The following is a 20784-nucleotide window of genomic DNA, read 5'->3' as shown; positions in this document are numbered from 1 at the left end:
AGACGTGATTCTCCGGAAAATAAGCCCTTTTCCGGAGGATCTTATTCCTACTTTCAATTTTTTTTAGGCTAAAAGTATTGCAGAAATTTAACCAAAAAGGGGGAAAAAAGGAAAATGGGTTAATTTCAAGCCATGTGAATAAGAAACCACTTCAGAAGCTGTTAATGTAGGTACTGCTGCCCAGAAACACCTCTTCCTTCCTGCACTTCTTGGTTCCAGAACTGGGTAAGGGAGATCCCTCCCTCATGTGCGGTCTGGGACTTGTGTAGCACCAGTCCCAAGTCCCCCAGCTATGTGGTCTTTAGAAAAGAAAGTCCGGGCAGGGACTGAAAGTGGCCAGAATACCTGCAGAAGCAGCTTAGTCAGGGACTACTGCTTATTAATGATACTGGAGTGGTTTTTTGTTTTATGTAGCGCTCCCTCTCCACCTGGTTACCTTCTTTAATGCCAGTCTGCTTACAGGTTTTGATGGGTAGTCTGGGTTCTTCTAGATCCCGCCACCCACTCAACTTTATTTTTTCTGATGGATTTATTTGGCGGTGCCTCCACCCCCCTCTCTCCTTCCTGGCAGGGTCATTAGGGAAGCTTGGGAGGAAAATTCTAACCCAGGGGAATCCCCACGTACTTGCCAGATAGTTGGAGACTCCCAAAAAAGAACACAAACACATACACTATAATAAACACAATTATATTAAACAGGAGACAAATATAACATAACAGGGTAAAACACTATCTTCAGGGTCACCAGTGCCCAGCAACTGTAAGATTAGTGTGCCGTTGGTACGTGTACTTTGTTGGGGCCCTTGATGACTTATGACCACAAATTTCTTCTCTGCAGTGGTTTAGCAGTGAGGCTGGCTGGGTCCAGCACAGCCCAAAGGACTCACGTGGTAAATTCCTCCATAGGTTTAATATGCAGCGGGTTATAAAATCATCAAACAAATTCCCTGACGTACTAACTAAAAGATGGTGCACTCACACACTCCATGAATGAGGCTCAGGTTCAGAGATGACTCAGTCACTGCAGAGGGGCTGGTCTCTGCTGGCAGGGATCCTCCTCAGGCAGGAATCCTCCTCAGGCAGGAATCAGGCTGCTTCGGTCCCAGGATTTCCCCTCACCACAAAGGGGTGCAAGGCTCAAGGGCAGGCTGCACAACTGCACTAAAATTCAAACTGTAATCTTCTACCCCAGCATTCAGACACACACACAGCAGGCAGCAGCCCCAAACCAGCAGACAGAGCAGAGCTGACCATGCGGTGACTGGTCTCACCCAGGGAGCCGGAGAGCCAACTCAGCCTGGCTGGGGAAGCCTCCCAGCAAACTCCATAAACTGGGAATCAACAGTGGAGAAATAAAACCCAGCTAAGGTCCCTAGAGGCTAGTGGTTAGGGGGAACCCTGCATGTAGGCCTGGGGCTTACTAGCTCCCACACAGCCACTCCTTCCCTTGCCCTGGCTGGCTCCAGACTGTCTCCACAATGGGCCCTTCTTCCCCTCCTGAACTCCCTGGGAGGGACATCTCACTCCCTATGGGTTGCCGGGCTGACTCTGCTCCTGGTAGGGAGGGGGAGCCAAGGCAAACTCAGAGTGCCTCTCCCTGAGCTGCCAGCAGACAGAGCCCCGGGAATCTAAGTAATCTCCTTGGGGGTTACATTTATATACTTTTGGTCAGACATCTGGTGCTCATTGGCAATTTGCTCTAATCATGACCAACCTGCTCTTTCTTTTCTTTTCTTTTCTTTCACCTAAGCCTCATTTTATACTTGCCTTTCATACCCTCTTCTTCCTCCCTGCCCCCTTTACTCCCTTCCTTTAATCATAGGGCTGGAAGAGACCTCAGGAGGTCATCAAGTCCAGTCCCCTGCCCAAGGCAGGACCAATCCCAACTAAATCAACCCATATGCTGTCTTTGTTAAGATAACCCATATGCCCCCTATCAGCTACATCCTAATCTCCACTCAGTGAAACACAGAAATCATGGCATCAACATGTTTGCTGCCATAGTGTTCGCTCTGCTTGCAGTTCTACATCTTTCTTTTACTTTGTCTGTCTTGCCTATATAGATTGTAAACACTTCAGGGCAGGGATTGTCTCCTACCCAAAGGTTTGATGTACACTAGGGCTGCATCTAGACTGTCAAGTTTTTCCGCAAAAGCAGTTGCTTTTGCGGAAAAACTTGCCAGCTGTCTACACTGGCTGCTTGATTTTGCGCAAAAGCACTGACGTTCTACTGTCCGAAATCAGCGCTTCTTGCGCAAATGCTTTGACGTCCCCATTTGGGCAAAAGCCCTTTTCCGGAAATGCTTTTGTGCAAAAGGGCTAGTGTAGACAGCTGAAACGGTTTTGTGCAAAAAAGCCCCGATGGCGAAAATGGCAGTCGGGGCTTTCTTGCGCGAAACTGCGTCTAGATTGGCATGGACGCTTTTCCGCAAAAAAGTGCTTTTGTGGAAAAGCATCTATGCCAATCTAGATGCTCTTTTCTGCAAATGCTTTTAACGGAAAAACTTTTCCGTTAAAAGCATTTGCGGAAAATCATGCCAGTCTAGACGTAGCCTAGGGGTTTAGGTCAAACTTAGTCACATTAGGTTGATTTTTCTAAATGGTGAGTCTACATTACCAAGCCTGTTCTGTTGACTTTAATGGCCATTAAAGTAAATTTTGGTACTCCTGCTTTTCACAAGGAGTAACGCTAAATTCTACCTTGCATGGTTTACTTTACGGTAATGCAGATGTAGCAATGTGCAAACTGATGTTCTTGGCCTCTGGGAGTATCCCCAGTGCCCCACTGTCTGGCCAGAACTGTCAACTCTACTGATCTCCAAGTGAATAGGAAAAGCCCTGGGAAAATTCAAATTTAATTTCCTGTGTGGTGGGCAGACCTCGGAGGAGGCAGCACACCGCAGCAGCACACCTGACCATGGGTCCCCAGGTCTCAAATGAACACCATCATGGAGCATGCAGGAAATCCTGGATCTAATTGTGTGGGGAGAAGAATCTGTTCTCTTACAACTATGAACCAGCAAAAGGAACACAGATATCTATGCCAAGATCGCAAAGGGCATGAAGAAGAGAAGATGTGCCAGGGACACCCAGCAGTGCCATGTGAAAATAAAGTAGCTCAGGCAGGCATACTAGAAGACAAAGGAGGCAAATGGACAGTCTGGATCATTGCCACAAACATGCGGTGGAGGGGACCCGACCAGCTTTCCTATCTAGTCTGTGGATTCCTCCTAAGACACTCCTCTGGAAGCCTCAGCAGCAGCAAGGAGAACTGCATGGATGCGGAAGAAGAGGAGGAGAATGGTCAACAGGCGAGTGGGACAACTGATCTCACCCAACGACCAGGACCTTTTTATAAGTTTGGAAACCATCCCTCCTCTCTTGCAGCTGGGTCCTGATGCCGGGGAGTTCCCTCCCTCTTTTTAAATCCATGCTACTTGGGTTTGATCTCTGGCAGCCACTGTTCCTACACAGCGGGGGCTCTCTGAAGTAGGTTGTTAACCTGTCTGGAGATGCAGTGGAAATCCTCCCTGCACTTCTCCATAAAGCTCTCATAGAGGATCTCCTCCATCCTTCTCACAAGCTTTCTGGGAAGGCTGCCTTATTCTGTCCTCCATGCTAGGTCACTTTTCCATGCCAAGCCAGCAGTAAGTAGTACAAAGCATTGCAGCATACGGCTCAGGTTTTTGGTCATTTTCAGTCAACATCTGCTCCCTATCAGTCTGTGTGATTCAGAGAAGGTTGATGTCATGCATGGCAACCTGCAGAAGCATGCGGGTAGGAGTGGGGGGGTGGGTCTGGGCCTGGCAGCAGGGCAGGGCCTCAAGGCATACTTCACTGGGGATGAGCACAAGGAGGTTTACTGCAGAGGCATCAACTAATACCTTCCCCTGCAGTAAACCTCTGTTTGCTCATCCCTAATGAAGCATGGCTTGAGTCCCTGTCATGCCACCATGCCTGGACCCCCTTCCCACTTGCATGCTCCTGCGGAAAGGCAGAGTTGCAGTCTCCTGGTAAACGACGAAGGAGAAACAGGGAGGAGAGAGGGGATGTTGACACACATGGGCACTGCATGAGCTCCTGCCCTGTCCTGCCTTGTCTTGCCTCCTCATCTGGACCTCCTCTTCCCCACAGGCTCAAGTCCTGGCCTGTCTTTTACCATTCCTACCACCACACTAAGGCCAGCTGCTCCTCTAAGAACTCTGATGTTTGTTGTGTAGTGGGCCCTTAAAAGCATAACTGTGGCATTGTATGTAGCACATCCTATTGTCTTTAAACACCCCTTTTATGCTAAGATTAGGTTTTATGCTCACAATGTATCTGCTCATAATTACTGGCTAGGTGCTGTGCCTCAACCTCCCCACCCTGCCATATAATTTCCCCCCTTTATTTTCACAAATACTATGGACCATATAGCAGGCTGCCTCAACAAGGGGAATGTTGTTTTCACTGAAGTCTAATCTAGTTAGTAGACAGTGAAGCCTTCCCTTTAAATGTCCAAAAGCACACTCTACCACCATTCTACACTTGCTCAACCTGTCGTTAAACTGCTCCTGATTGTGGTCCAGGCTGCCTGCATACAGCTTTGAGCCCTGGGAGCAAGGGATAGGTTGGGTCTCCAAGGAAATGTATTGATATTCCAATGCCTCAATGGTAACTTTCTGGTCTGGGAAGGAAGTTCTGACTTGCAGCTTTCTGAAGATACAGGAGTTGATATCAGTGAAACAATCTTGTGATCCATCAGTCCCTGCAGCACTATGGAGAAGTATCCCTTGCGTTTTATGTATTTTTTGGCAAGGTGGTCAGGTGCCAAGATAGGGATGTGCACTCCATCTATCGCCCCACCACAGTTAGGGAACCCAAGCATGCCAAAGCCCTTCACTATATCCTGCACCTTTCCACCTCTGTAGCAGAAGGTTATTGATTGCTTTTGCTAGTTGGATCACAACAGCCCCCACTGTAGATTTACCCACTCCGAAATGATTCCCAACTGACTGGTAGCTGTCTGGGGTTGTAAGTTTCCACAAGGCTATTGCCACTCACTTCACTGTCAAAGCGGGCTTCGCTCTGGATTTTTGCACTTCAGAACAGGGGAAAGCAATTCGCAAAGTTCCATGGAAGTGGCCTTACGCGTGTGAAGGTTTTGTAGCCACTGCTGATTGTCCCATAGCTTTATCACTGTGCTTTCCCACCAGTCTGTGGTTGTCTCACAGCACCAGAACTGTGTTCAGAGAATATGTCGGCAGCATTTGCCAATCACTCAACTCAAGTCCTTTGACGAAGAGTATGTTCATGGCCGCCTGAGATTCTTCCCCATTCCGGTGGGCCCTGGCTACGCTCTGGATATACTCCAGCATGAGGCACACCATGGTTAATATGATTGCCATACTACTTTGCTGCTGAATAGATTCCACTGTGGGTTCAATGCTTAACCTGCTGTGGCACCTGCATGAATGAGCGGGAGAAGGGTGTGAAAAGACTGTTTACTGTTGCTTTCAAGCAGGGGAGAATGATGAGATGAGTGCGTTATGGGATTCTGATGACGTGCCCAGAATCATCCTCTGCACAGTTTTGTTCCCAGTGCATAACCCAGAATGCAGAGGGGTGACAGGAATTGTGGGATAGGTATCCTCAGTGCATCGCTCCAAGTCGACAGTAGCCACCCTACTGGGGACGCACTACTTCAGACTACGTTGAATTATCTTGTGCACAGTGGAGACTTACACCTTCGACTTTACAGAATCAAATGCTAAAAAATTGACCTTAATAAATTCGATCTTATCTCGTAGTGTAGACTAGACCTATATTTGTGTAGTGCCTCACACAATGAAGCATGGTTTATGGTTGGTGCCTAGAAATTACTGTAATATATATGACTATTAATAATCATTTGTGCAAGATCACTTTCCTCTTTGACCAACTCTCTTGACAGTTGAAATTTTTCACACAAGTCCTTTTTGTTTAATTTTGGGAGAACCTGTTCTATTTGTCATAAAAATAAAGTAGATCAACAAAAATGTGGTTGTAAGCTAAATTTTAGCATATTGTAGATACAGAATAAAAGAAAGTAAAGACAGACCTATTACTTGAGGGTAACGTGAGTAGTATCATTCACTTTAGTGGGATTTCTTCTATGAACATGTCTCCAGGATTAGGCCCAATATTTACCTCTGCCAGGAAGGCCTACTATAGAGGTATACAAGCATGTTTGGAGAGCCTCTGATGGGTTCATGAATTTACGGCCTACTTCAACCTTCCGGCATCTCTGTTGACATTAAAATTTGCATCTTTACTGAGTGTTGCCAGTGGTAGCCCATCAATACAGGTGACCTAGGCGGTCACCTAGGGCACTAAGTTAAATGGCTTTGGAGGCGGGGGCACCAATCGCGTGCCAATCGCGCGTTTCACCTAGGGCGCCAGTTGCCGGCAGCTCATCTAGGGCTGCTCCTGAGTGTTGCTCTCTCTCCCCTTTTGAATTTTGTATGCTTTGCCTTACCTGGGTGGGGGTCTGTACTGTGTTTCTTTCCTTTGTTTGTTCCATGCCAAAAATTGTAACCCCATGTTTAAGTTCAAAATTAGTTACTCCTCAGGTGGAGGAGGACGTGGCTTCAAGTGGGGAAAATAATTATGTTCTTCGACAAAATATTTTTCTGGCTATACGTAAATGCATGATTCCAAATGAAGATAATTTACAATGCTCTTATGCAGAATGCATTTGTTTGCATATTTACTAGTGTACTTACCCAATCTGAATCTGCATATTGCAAAGAGCTTTTTCGTTTTACTTGCCGTGGTCTGGCACTGATGTTTCAGGAGCAGAGAGTCCTGGTAGAGGGCCAGCAGCAGGCCGCCCTGGGAGGCCAGCAGGGTAGCAGGCTGCCTGCAGTGAGTTGCCAGCGAGGCTGCCCAGTGTGCAGCAGTGGGGCTTCCTGGAGGGACTGGGAGCCACCACAGCAGCAGCAGGGCTGGGTCAGGGCTGGCAGGGGGGCCAGAAATGACCTCTCTGATCTGGCAAAATCCCTCCTCCAGGACTGGTCAGGTCCCAAGGGACCAGGAAGGTCCCACCTGTATTTATCTAACAGTGATTGGATGAACTCTGCCTAGTTTTAGCATTCTGAATTCTATACCCTTTGCCTGTCTTTAAAAGAAAGTGATATGAAAATTTTTGTTCTTACAAAGTGAAATTCTATCCAAATATAGTGACAGTACCACTGAAAGGACCCAGTCTGCTGTCACTCTGGTCAGAGCACTTGTTTGTTATGGGGTACCACATCAGGTGGTTAAAACACTAAAACATTTGTAGAGAGGGAGCACAGTAATTTCCAAGAGCAGGAAGGGCAAAGGGAGAGAGGAGGAGTTTAGCAATGAGAATGTGGTCTAGGAGAGGTTAATTGCCGCATTACCAAAAGGGGGGGAAAACACTCCCGTGGGAGAAAAATCAAGTCCTCTGAAAATAGAAGCAATCCCCATTAATCGGTGACTTTGGCCTGTTTGTGACTTGTGTTAGTGATGCCTGTGTTTCTGGATGTCTTCATTGAAGTAGAATTGCTATCTGTGTTTGGCCTGATGCAGAAAGGCAAGACTCAAGTAAGATTTGAGCAGTGGCTGGATGTTTGTTGAAGAATCAGAGGGATTAAAAACCTAATGTAAGAGACTGGAGGAAGACCTGTTAGGAGGAACAACAATATATTAAGTAATCCTTCCTAAATGTTTATCTTGATAGATTTTGGACTAGCCCTTCTTTCTTCCTCCCAAATTAGCTTATGAAAGAGGGTTTTGGTGGGTTTTTTCCACAATGTCTCTTATTATAAGAATTTTTGCAGGATATTTGTGCCAATTAAACACAGTATGCATTTGCAAAATGACTTCCATTGAAACCAGGATATCTAGGACTATGTTTACTCTTAGAACATTAAAGTCCTGCCTTGGCAGCACTTTAATATGAAAGTACAGCTACAGCACTAGGGCTGACTGAGAGGTATCACTTCCAGTGCTGGGAGCCTCTTTACATGGGTGTTTTACAGCACTGTAACTTGGAGTGCTCAGGGGTGTGTTTTTCATATCTCTGAGCAAGAAAATTGCAATGCAGTAAAAAGCCAGTGTAGATAAGACCTAACAATAATTGAAGCATCTTAATACCCGTGCTCCCATTTTTATTTTATCAAACATCTTTTTTTAATTACTGTGTTTACTTGGGTTACTGAATCTAGGGATGTAAATGACTAGTCGATTACCTGATAAGCCAAGGCTTATCAAATAGTCGAGTGGACTACTTGCTTCCCCTTCTCTCCCCTCCACTTCCCCCTGCTGCCTCCCTACTGAGGTGGAGAAGTAGGAGCTGGTGCTGGGGAAGGGAGCCGGCTTAAAGGCAACTCAGTTCCCCTCCAGCACCATCTCCGCTGTGTGTGTGGGGAGGGTGCTGCAGAGCAGACCCCCGCAGGCAGAGGCCCAGGCTCACTGTAAGCAGAGGCTGCTCCGCATCCAGTGAAGCAGTCCCTGTCTGCAGGGGGTCCGAGCAGCGGAGCTGGGACCCACCCCCTCGGTGGACAAGGGTCGCTGCTAGAACAGCCTCTGTTCACTGCCAGCCCCGGCTGCCATGGATAGGGGCTGCTGGACCTGGCACAAGCCAGGTCTGTGCAGGCTTGGCTCAGTTCCAGTTTGCACCGGGTCTGGGGGCTACCTCTGCTGCGGCTCTGCATTTTAAATGTAATAAGAGCTGGCTCTAGATATATTTAAAATGCGGAGCCACAGCAGGGGTAGCTCCTGGACCTACTGTGAGCTAGGACAGAGCACCTTCCCTTATTGACTAACTGTGTAATTGATACAAATTGTATCAACTACACGATTAGCCAAATACCCGCCTCTTCACACGCTTAACTGAATCACAGCATAGTGATACAGGGTAAAATTCTAGGCTCCTAAATAATGTGTGCACTTTTTGACCAGTGTACTCTAGCTTTTATGCTGGGGTCAGCCCCAAGTTAATACAAGTGGAGTAAGACAGATTTGAATCAGAACCATTATTAAAATTGTTTATATGCATAGTGTTTGCTATTTACTAGGACAAGTTTTGTTCATCAGTCCGTTTGCTTATCAAGGTCGTAAAACTATCTAGGCACTGAATAGCACAACAGTATGCATTCTATATTTAAAATAAACCTAGTTGGCTTTTTATAGATTCATGATATTCAATCATATTTTAATTCATGTGAGTAGTGGATTAAAGAATCTAATTATTCTCTAATGAGCAGTAATGGTACATATAAACTAAGGGTCACTATCCTATTACAGGCACCTGATGGTTCACTGATAACCATTTGGTCATTAGATTGACCATAAAATACAGTCAATAATTGAGGTTACTCCTAGAGCAGACACCTTATCAGCTTTAGGCATGGTGGGACAGCTTGTCAGTACTTGGTATACTGATTGTGCTGTGACTGAGCATATGATTAGGGTATTGAAGCAGTGTGTATCTAATGAAACTGCAGGAAAGGCATAGCAATATTACCACAACCACTAAATGACTAATGTATTATTGTTCCAAGCCTCAGATGCTTCAATTAGTTCCAATAAACTCTATCCTGAATATTTATTTTAATGAGATCTAGTTCAGTGGCAGGCTCAGAACTCGAAAAATTTTGTGTACAGGCTTTCATTACCCTAGTCTAAATTTGCAGTGTTTTGGGGACAGATACAATGGTTAGGAAATCTGTGTGGCTTTGAATGAAAGCCTTTATTCCTTCCATTAGGATATCATGCTAGTTTTACCCTTGACAGTTTATTTTTGCATTTTTATATTTAAAATTGTTTCTGAAGTAAGTGGTGTCTGATTTTAAGAAACACTATTGGTGGCAAAATTTTATGGCATTATATTCTATTCTTAGATTCATCTATGCAGCTCCCGTAGACTTGCACATGTGGATCTGAAGTCAGAATTCATTCCTTAGGATATTGTGCCATATGAATATTAGTCAAAGAGTTCTAATTCATGAAGTCTTCTAGGGAGACTTCATACTGTATCACAATTCTTTATATTGTCTAAGGAATCAGACCTATAACCCATTTTTTTTACTATTATATTTTTCCATGTCTCTGCCTTAATTTTAATAAATTAATACAGCAAAGGATGCAAACTGCCTTTTGTCTTTCTGAACTGCTATTCAAGCTTCTATGATGTGACCTTGGAAAGTAACCATAGAAACGTGTTAAAAGCATCAACCTAAAATCAGTAGTTCACTATGACAGTGATGCAAATTCCGTGAAAGAAGATTATGATGTATTAAGAATACTAGTGGCATATATTATCTCTAACCTGTTAAACCTGATTATTCTGTGACTATCAGTACTTTCATAATTTAATGGTTGGGGGGCAGGGAAGAGCAAAAATCTAACATTAAATTGTTATATTAAAAATCTGTAGCTAAATCATTCTAATTTGTCAACCCAATTTGTGTCCTATTAAATGCAGGCATTATTTTTCTATTGAGGTTCATAATATAATTACAGTTATTAAATAAACAGAACTGGTGAAACTTTTACTCTCTACTTGGCTGAAGTTGACTGTTTTTGAAGTTTTGTACAGAGTTGGCATAATTTAAATATTGACAGTACATAATTGGGTTAAGAGTTATGTAGTTCACTAGCAAGCAAAGGGAATTTTTGACTTGTCAAATACAGAGTTAGACCTTTTAGTTCTGGTTTGCTGTGGTTAAAGCTGCTTCGTAAGTCTGAAATGGAAATCAAAGGTTGTCCTTTGTTATTGCTAAGAATAACAGCGATGGAAGTCCAGTTGAATCAGCGGGAGAATAAACTAATTTTCTTATTAACTTCCTCATTAAGCACAATCCTACACCTAAGAAAACCTAAGCTTTTTATTGGTATAATAGGAAAAAATAAAAATTAATTAGTTACAAAAGCCCAGTACTAGCATATTCCAATTAAAGCTACCCTACTGATAAATATATCCCATCCATGTATATTTCATCTTCAGATTGCTCACTTAATAGCAGTAATGAGTGAGGTACAGGGCCATTTGTTGGGAGCAATGACTGACTAGTGTTAATAGTCCTTGATTACTGTTTGGAACATTAACCTCTCCTCCTTAATCCCCAATCTCTGTCATTGCTATCTAATTTTTGTTTGGAAGGAAGTCTTCTTCTTTAAGGGTATGTCCACACTACACACTTATTTCAAAATAAGCTGTTCTAGAATAGTTATTCCAAAATAGTTTATTTTGAAATAGCATGTCTACACTGCAGGGAAGCCTCAAAATTAGTCTGAGGCAGGCTTCCCTAATGCAGATGTGCTATGTTGATTTAAAGCCCTTGGAGGCACTGGGGAGGAATAACTTAGCCCCTCATCAGAATCATTCTATTTGGAATAGCAGCAGTGGAGCATCTACATGCGCCTTATTTCGAAATCGCTATTTCGGAATAGGCATTATTCCTTGCAGAATGAGGTTTACAGATTTTGGAATAAGCTGTCTGTTTCAAAATTATTTTGAAATAATGGAATGGCTGTGCAGATGCTTGCATTTGTTATTTTGAAATAATGCTAGTTATCCCGAAATAACAGTGTGGCGTAGATGCACCCAAAGTTAATAAACCCAGTGTTTACAGCTGCATTGGAAACTGCAGCACGTGTGCCCATTTTGGCCCTGTTTGTGTATGTTAAACCACATCCTTGTGTAGTTGGTGCACTTAGCACGGTGTTACGCTGTCTTGGAGTGACAGTAGGGAGAGCAGGGACTTTAGAACTGCATTGTGTCTTGTAATATGGGGCAAAGTATGCATTCCTATTTGCTGTGGCAACACTAAACTATCTATAAATAAGAATAACAAACGTGCATGTCAGTTGCATTCTGTTTCATGTTAACACACAAAGGAGATTCTGTGGTGAATCTTAACTAGAAAGTCATGTATGAATCAAGGAGGCTTTGCTTTATAAGGCAGAAATGACTCTCAGAATGCCAGACCAAAGAGGGAGAGAAGATCAGAACATCATTACTGATAATATCACTAATATAGCACTGTACATTTACACAGCGCTGTATAAATAGAGTAAACAAGGCTTCCTGCTGCCTGGAAGAGCTTGAAGCTTGAGTTTAACAAGGCAAACAAAGACAGTACACAGAACAATAGCTCAGGAAAGGGAGAGTGTAGAGGAGTTGTAGCAGTCAATGGGAGAGTTAAGGTAGGCTCCAAGGCATCAACAGACAGGAGAACAGCAGAAAAGTCAGAGAGGTTAATAGACTGGTGATCAGAAAAGGACAGAGTGATTAGAAGGGAATGGGGAGAATATACAATGTTGTCAGAGAGCACAGGGTGATCAGAAAGGAGGACTTTAGAGAGAGAGAGAGAACAATCAAGAGAGTGACTTCGGTGGTGAATAAGAGAATCAGTCCTCAGCTGCCTGTCAGAGTTAACAAGAGACATATACAGCCAATGGGATTAGAAGCCTCGTCCGCATAAAAAATGAGGTTGAAGTAAGCGCTTGCTCTCTGGGGTGGTGCAGGTGACACCCATCTGTCCCCCACGGTTGGTTTGTTTTGTTTTGGGATTTTTTTTGGGTGGGAGATGATGCCTTACTGTCCTGGGATGAGTTGACTGAGTATGGAGTTGGGATGTGAATGGTTAACCAGTAAGCATCACCCTTAGTGGGTGATGGTTACCTGTTATGGTTAACTGGTGGGCTGGAGCAGCCCTTCACCCATTACAGGCAGGGGGCTGCTCTAGCTCTGTGGAGCTCACGGTGCATGGGTGGGGGTTGTGTTCCAGCATGGCCAGAGCAGCCCACGAGCATGGCAGGTCTGGCCTGGAGCGCCGTGAGCAGGGGCACTCCAGCCTGGCTGGACCAACCTTCACCTGTCCCTGTTCAGTTAAACATAGTGTTTGATCAGTTAACTGGTAAGTGGGGGGAAATTGTTTCCCAGACTCTCTGTGCTCCCAGCTGGGAGGGAAGACTCAGAGGGAGTTGCTGATTATAAAACAAGACACTTGCATGTCGTGTTGTCAGGCTTCAGAATTCTGGGATTGACTGTTGAACAGTCCTTTTCTAGGGGGTTGAAATGAGACATTGGGTCACTTTAGTCATTCATAGACATGGCATTGGGTCTCCAGAGGGAGCAGGAGGGAAGAAGGGAAAAGGCAGAGGAAGGAGAAAAATCAGACTGGTAAAAAATTAGAAACCTCATATGTGACAAAATGCTTTAAAAATCATTTGCAAATGCACAGCCCATCTATCCAAGCTGGATAAATAAATAAAAGGGATGGGGCTGATGAGAGGGAAGCGATACTACAGAGTGACCGCTGGAAGCAGTCACACCAGAAAGGGAATGGCCAGCTGGGGATGGGGCTCACCATCTTGCTGGCCATCTGCTTAGGTAAGTGGTCCCTCTGCTCCAAACCCCTCCCCTTTGGCACCAATGCTAGACTGTTAGCCCCACTGCCATGCCTCCCACCCCAGGAGCACTGCTGCAGCTGGGCAATGCAGCCTTTCTAAATTAATGGAGATTGCCTAGCTCCTGGATCTGGAAGGGATCTTGAAAGGTCATCAAGTCCAGTTCCCCTGCCTTCACAACCGGATCAAGTACCATCCCTGATGAATTTTTGCCCCTAATCCCTAAATGGCCTCCACAAGGATTGAACTCATAACCCTGGGTTTAGCAGGCCAATGCTCAAACCACTGAGCTATCCCTTACCCCTGCAGGATCCACAGCCTGACTCCCCTCTGCCCCCAGCACCTCTGGACTGCCCAGCATAGCCACACCCAACTGCGCTGTATGGCCCCCTCCCTGTCTCCTTGGCCGAAATGCTGCCCAGGCTGGCCTGTGTGGTCCCTTCCTTCTGGCCTGGGCTTGGAGAGCACTGATAGGAGGCCTGCGTGGTACTTGTCCTGGGCAATGTTGGATAAGTTTTCTTGTTTCCTATATTTAGGTTTCCCCAGCTTAGGATCAGCAGCAGTGGCAGCTGCACTGGTGATATTGCTTCAGTGGGGATGAAGCATTCCATAAATAAAATGATAATCATAACTTTCCAGCAGTGCTGTAATTTGACAGTTTGCACCTGTTTCTTTTAACTTCATCAGTGACTTCACAGTCTTGTATGCAATTATATATTTTAACTATTGTAATGCTTCATTATAACTTCATTATAACTCAACAGTTGGAATAATAAAAGCTGCCTGCTGCTTACTTGAATATTTGATTCTCATTGTTGAGTTGTAGAATGCATTACTGGATAGATTATCATGTAAACTATGCAATCTGCAAGGCAGACAGACTTTTGTAACACAAATTGTATTCTAGACCGCTTTGCCCTGTTAATATTTGCAAAAAGGAAGCAGTGTATTTCTGCAGATATCTTTATTCCTAACATAGTTTGTAGATGCCACATATAAGTGGTGATATAATCTTACCCAAAAGGAATACTCCCACGGTATCATTTCAGTGCTGTTTGTTTGATATGCGAGATGTTCATTCTACAGAATTCTCTTAACTTCCATTGGAATTCTGTACAGGGAACATACCTGAATTTTTGGGCCCTACAACTCCAGCCTGTATTTACCCAAAGCTGAGAGGAAATCTAAGACTTAAACTCATTGGATGGAAACAAAAAAAAAGAAAGTTATTTTGAAAGCAACTTGAATAGCATAAAATGAGGCCAATTTCAATGCTATTAATTAATCTGGTTTCAAGGAGACTGTCTAGGTACAAGTCCCAAAATGTTCTATAGTAGTGTAGGATGTTCAAGTGTTAGAAGATATTCCTTGTAAAAGGAATCGGTGAGTTCTTTCGCACATCAGTAGTGGTCCATACTGCAGCAACAAATACATCTCTTTAATCTGTTAAATGCCCTTTCAATGTAAAATATATCTGTCTTTGCTGGAATTTTGAATCAAGGACCCTTGGATCCAAAACAATGCATTGATTCAATGTGTCTCAGCCATGCTAATAAAGTTACACACTTCACAGGCCTATGTATAATCATAGAAGGGAAAGGCCATTGCATTATCTCTGCTAAATAATAGTTTAAATTTGAGTGATACAATTTCAGTCCATTATATGTCTGTAAAGATGTTTCAGAGCCACTTTGAATTAAGTAAATCCCAGCAACATAATATCCTAAGAAGCATCCAAGTCCATTTAAGAAAAAGTTGTGTGGGCCTGGAGCTCTTGCCTTTCCATTATTTCTATTGCATCATTTAATAGTGTCAGAAATACAAAGGGTTTAAGGCTAAATATCACTGGCTTTTGTATACTAAAGCAGGCTCTGCATTAATATGCATTGATTCCTATCCATACTGTGAGTGGCTTAGGATCATGGTAATACAGGATCAGATTAGTCAATTATGTCCATTTAAAAAGATTTAACTGATAGTGGCCTGTAGCTGATACACACATCTTAGCAGTGATTTCCTCTTCACCTCTCATCACTTCCGCCCCCTCCCCTCGACTCCCCTCCCCTCCCCTCCCCTGCTTCTTCCTATGGTCAGGTAGCGTCAACATTAGCCAATCAGGGCGCCTTTCCCCTGTATACCTGATGTGGTTTTGGTAAATATTTATGTAACAAGTAATTTGTGAGAGACATGTTAGCATTACCTTTTTTTGTTTTTGTTTACTATGACTGGTATTGCAGGGCAAAATGTTAAGTGCTCTATTTATATAATTACTTTAATAATGAATGGTTATTTAATACAATTGTTTCTGTTTCATTACTTTCCTGCTTTAAAATGGCTTACTTGCTCTTCCTGATTGAATACAAATTAAGCTAAAGTTCTGAACAGACGGTATGGTTTAGAAAATAGGAGGCTGCATTTAAAGACGAGGAAATAAAGTCCACTTTTTTGTCTAGAGAGAATTCTGGATTGTTGTAGTTCTGCTGGCTTTAGCTTCGCTTGTTCATGAAATAGGAGGCAAAAAACGTTGGCTCTGAGCTAGCCAAGTTACTGTATGTAGTTTCTATTTGTATGCTGTATACAAGCTAGGAATTGACACATTTTTTGTATTTAGATGTTAATGATGGGTTTGCTTACATAAATCTTAACCAACACAGGTTTCAACAGTTTGTTACAGGGAGCAGTGGCAAATAGCGAGTATAGAAGAACGATGTTTTCCATCTGTGCTTATTTTATTTTACAGCACTGGCGAGCAGAGCTAGACTAGGTAGAACTGGGCATAGTTATTGTCTGCTATTGTGAGGTATAATTTATACATCTAGTTTCTCAGTCTTGGTTCTGGTTGTGGAGAGAAAGCATAGCAGCCAAAAAGCTGTCCTGAGGATTTACCGTGACCGAGGAAGTGCTTGGGTGGCATAGGGTCAGTGTTCCAAAAACCTCAGTGGGCTGTTTTCACCTCTAAATGACTGAGTTTTGAGGGGAGCAGAAAAGTTGCTTGGACTCTAAACTCAGTGCACTTGAGGATCTCGACCATATTTTTTTGATGTGAGGAAAAGTATGGATCCTAAGAGTAACAGCTAAGATGCTTCCTCCTTAGATCTATGAACACACACATCTCGTGTTTCTTGAGTTCTGGAAAACTGTTCTGCTGAAATGCTGTGTGGTTGGATGCCACCTACACTGCTTTTTAACAAATTAAATAGTGACACACTTGAAGGAAGGGGTCAGAACCCAAAATGGTGTAAATCCGCATAGCTCCTTTCACTTCAAAGGAAAAAAAATTCAGTTCACAGTAGCTTAGATTTGGCCATGCTTTAGAAATGCCTTGGTGTGCTTGAATTCAGGTACCTCTTAGTCATTTGACTACTATGATTTAGGCTCAAGGTGGGCAAGACACCACTCATGGGCCAGATCCAGCCTGCCAAGCCACCAGATCTGGCCTGCAGAACATCCTGCTCCATGTGCCTTTGCTTTGGAGGGGGGTGGAGACTGTGTGATCTCCCCACCCCCTAGCCCACTCCTCAGCTCCTACTGGATGGAAACAACTGGCCAATAGGAACTGACCCCAGACAATCTCTCGGCTCCTATTGACTGGAAACAACCAGCCCACAGGGGCTGAGAGATTGGCCTGGGGGATGGGAGCAGCACAAGACTCTTCCCCTCTTGGAACTGGGAGCCACATGGAGAAAGCAGCCTGCAGTTTTAAGTGGTTTGGGGCTGCAGCAGACAGAGAGCCCAGCCTGCTTTGGGGGTGCTACAGGGCTAACCGGGAGACACTTGAGGTAAGTTCCTCCCAGCCAGAGCCTACCTCTGGCACTGCTGCCCCTCCTGCACCCCAACTCCGTCCCCCAGGTCACCATCCAAACCCTCTGCAACTCTCTGCTCCAGGTCACAGCTCCCTCCCAGACCATGTATCCTCCTCATACACCTCTCCCCCAGGCCAAAATCCTCTCCTGCACCTACACTCCTTCCCTGACCCTACACCATAGTTCCTTGATCCAGGTCACAACCCCCTCCTTCACCCAAACTCCCATGCCTTCTCCTGCATCCCAGTTCCTTACCCCATCACCCCTCTGTACCCAATCTCCATACAGGACTCTGCACCCCCTCCACAGAAAAGTGCAGCCTTTGACCACTTTCCAAAATCTTGGAGTGGCCCCCACTAAAAATTATTGCCCACCCCTGATTTAGGCCCGTCTCTGCGTGGCTTTGAAACATGCCTGTGTGTGATAGAGCCCGATTCTGTACCACAGTAATCAGTGAGAATTGTGCTACCTACTTCACTGTGGGCAGAATTGGGCCTTGATTGTGTGAATGTAGCTGATTTTTCTGCCATTCTGATTTTAGTAGATGATAGCCCAAGCACCAAGTGAGAGAGCTAAATTTAAACCTGGAAGGCAGGGTTATCCTTCCTCATGGAGCAATTGTGAGAGGCAGGGCAGGAACTTAACCTTAGACTGAAGAATTCTTCCTATAGTATTGGCTGGGAAGAATGTGGTTTGACATCTTATAAATCTCTATCAAACTGCATTAAAGGCAGCCCTTCTAAAAAAGCCATCCTTCAGTGCCTTACATTGTGATCCAAATACAGAATTGTCCACTGAGCAAGGTGACCTATGGAAATAACTGGCACTAATTGCTTGTTCATTGCTTGACTGACTGGCTAAAGAAACAAATGTTTGGTTGCCCTGCCTGTCTGAAGATTCTAATATGAGAAAAGTCTTATTGCCAGTGATGGGCTGTGTAAACAAGACTGTCACATAAGCCATGTTACAGTGGGCAGAGCACAAAGCTGTAATCCAGGAATTCGGTATCCCTCTGTACCAGCAGCTCATTGTTCAGCTGTAGGCTGGATTGCTTTTAGATTCAGCCTTATCTGTATGAATGCTACTTCACAGCAAGCTGAGGTATAAATTAGGGATGTACTAGTGTAGTCGATGAACCGATAATCAAAAGCTTACATGTTAATGCTGTAGATTACATGCATTTCCCTCCCCCCACCCTTGCCAGTACATTTTTTTTGCAGGCTGGCCAGCAGCCAGCTCAGTTCTGGCTCCTGCCAGGTCCAGAACCTACCCCTGCTGCAGGTCTGCATGTAAAATTTATTAGGAGCCAGGTGGGCAGCCAGCCCAGCTCTGTTCTGGCTAGTGCCAGGTCCAGGAGATTAGACCCTCCACTTTAGACAGGCAGCAGCACTGGGCGACAGGCGGCTGATCCATAAAGGGAGCTGGTTTTTAAATTGTTCCCCTTGTGGACCAGCTCCTGCCTGGCACCCTGCACTGCTGCCTCGGATACAGGCCCCCTGTGCTAGCCCCGCCCCTGTAGACTCTAGAATAGTCGACTAACTGGTTAAAAATTCATGAGGTTACTCAATTCTTAAATTAACCAATATTTAACATCCCTAGTGCAAATCTACTTTGCACTATGATGTCACACACTAGGGATGTAAAATCCCATGTCATCAGATAACTGGTTAACCGCTGAAATGGCGGCAGGCTGGAGTGGCCCCTGGCCTGCAGCGAGATGTGGTGGGCTCAGTCCCCCGCTCCTCCCACGCCCCGCCATGGATTGGGGCTGCTCTGGCCAGGCTGGTCTGCACAGGTTGGAGCTGCTCTGGCTGGCTGTCCCAGCCAGGCTGGACTGCTGGTTAACCATTCATATCCTTACTGTGCACTAAGGATATCTCTAGACTGCAGCTAAAAACCCACTGCTGGCCCGTATGAACTGACAAATGCTCGACTAAGGGGCTCTGTCACTGTAGTGTAAATGTTCTGGCTGGGCTGGAGTCTGGGCTTTTGGATCCTTCAAGGCGGGAGGATCCCAGAGCTTGGCCTGCAGCCTGGGCTTCAAAGTCTCCTTTGCAATTAAACAGCCACTTAGCTTGAGCATGAATCAGGAGGCATGGGCCAGTGACACAGGTTTTAACTTGCAGCATAGACCTATTGAAAGCTGGGTTGCCAGGTGGCTTTCACCCGGAACATCCAGTTGAAAAGGGACCCTGGTGGCTCTAGTCAGCACCACTGTCTGGGCCATTAGAAGTCTAGTTGGCTGCCTGTAGCAGGACCAACAAGGAGCCTGCCCATCTCTGTGTGATTTCTTTCTCCTGGCTCCTAGGTGCAGAGGTGACCATGGGGGCTCCATATACTACCCCTATTCTTGATGTTGGCTCTGCAGCTCCTGTTGGCCATGTAATCATGTAGCCAGTGACTCTAGCCAATGGGAGCTACAGGTAGGCCCAAACCTTGAGCCCCTTCCTGCAGTCTGAGCCCCTTGACCTGCGCCTGGAGCTGCCTCCTGCACTTCAAACTTCTCACTCACTCCCTCATTCTGACCCTCTCATTTCTGGTCCCACCATGGAGTCCACACCCTCAGCTTGGAGCCCTCTCTTGCACCCTCAACCCCTCATTTCTGGCCCCATTCCATAGTCTGCACCCCCTCCCATACCCCAACCTCCTGTCCCAGTGTAGAGCCCATTCCTGCACCCAAATTCCTCACTTCTGGCCCCACCCCAGACCCCGCAACCCGAGCCCATATCCCCTCCCCTCCCTAACTCTCCCCTCTCTTTCCCAACCTGGAGCCCTCTTCCCCCACTCAGCCCCAACCCCCAGCCCGGAGCCTCCTTCCACATGCCAAATTCCACATCTCTTGTCCCACCCTAGAGCCCTGCACCATTAGCATGGAGCTGTCACCTGACACTGCACCCCGACCACCTTCCCTAGTCCATTGAAAATGATCGAGGCTGGGGAGAGAGCTAGCAATGGAGGGAGGAGGAGATGGAATGAGAAGGGGTGGAGCCTTCGATAAGGGATGGGGCAGGTGCATGGCCTTGGGGAAGGAGTGGGGCATCGGTGTTTGGTTTTCTGAAAATAGAAAGTTGGCAACCCTAACTATGTCCATTTGACCTTGCTGCCATGCACTTTACTCTGAGCTCTCTGAAAGCAAGGCAAAGTGCACTAGGGACCCCTAAGTACATGGCAATAGGTTGTTGAGTGCCTGGCAGACTAGTGTGGGTAGATTTTTACCCTAGCTTGTTGGAAACTAAGTGTTTGTAGAGACCAGCCCACTGATTACTTGTCAGGATTAATTCATTAATGTTCATGAAGTACATTGAATATGCAAGATGCTATATAATTGCTAAGTAGTGAGCATTATCATCATTATTGAGCAAGGATCATTTGGAAACAGCCACTCCCTCACCCTCTCCTCCGGCCAGAGGGAATTCGGATGAAGAAGTAAGTAGAATCCTATGATTGCTAATGGCCAGCTGGCTGAAATACACCATTTCATTAGGGAGCAATATCTTTGGGGTAAAACTGGCAGAGGTCCATTGAAATAAATGTAGCTCTACTGACTTTTTTGATTGAAATGATGAGAGAAGGGACTAGG

At 45.2% G+C, this 20784-nt stretch overlaps 1 protein-coding gene across 5 annotated transcripts in view; it reads left to right on the top strand.

The window, feature by feature from the left end:
* Window positions 1–20784, top strand: part of KIF26A (kinesin family member 26A) — a 148414-nt gene that overhangs the window by 71650 nt on the left and 55980 nt on the right. The window lies entirely within an intron of this gene.

Source organism: Pelodiscus sinensis, chromosome 5 (genome assembly GCF_052426305.1).
Source record: "Pelodiscus sinensis isolate ZL-2025 chromosome 5, ASM5242630v1, whole genome shotgun sequence".
Taxonomy (NCBI): domain Eukaryota; kingdom Metazoa; phylum Chordata; order Testudines; family Trionychidae; genus Pelodiscus; species Pelodiscus sinensis.
This window is presented reverse-complemented; position numbering and strand designations above follow the sequence as displayed.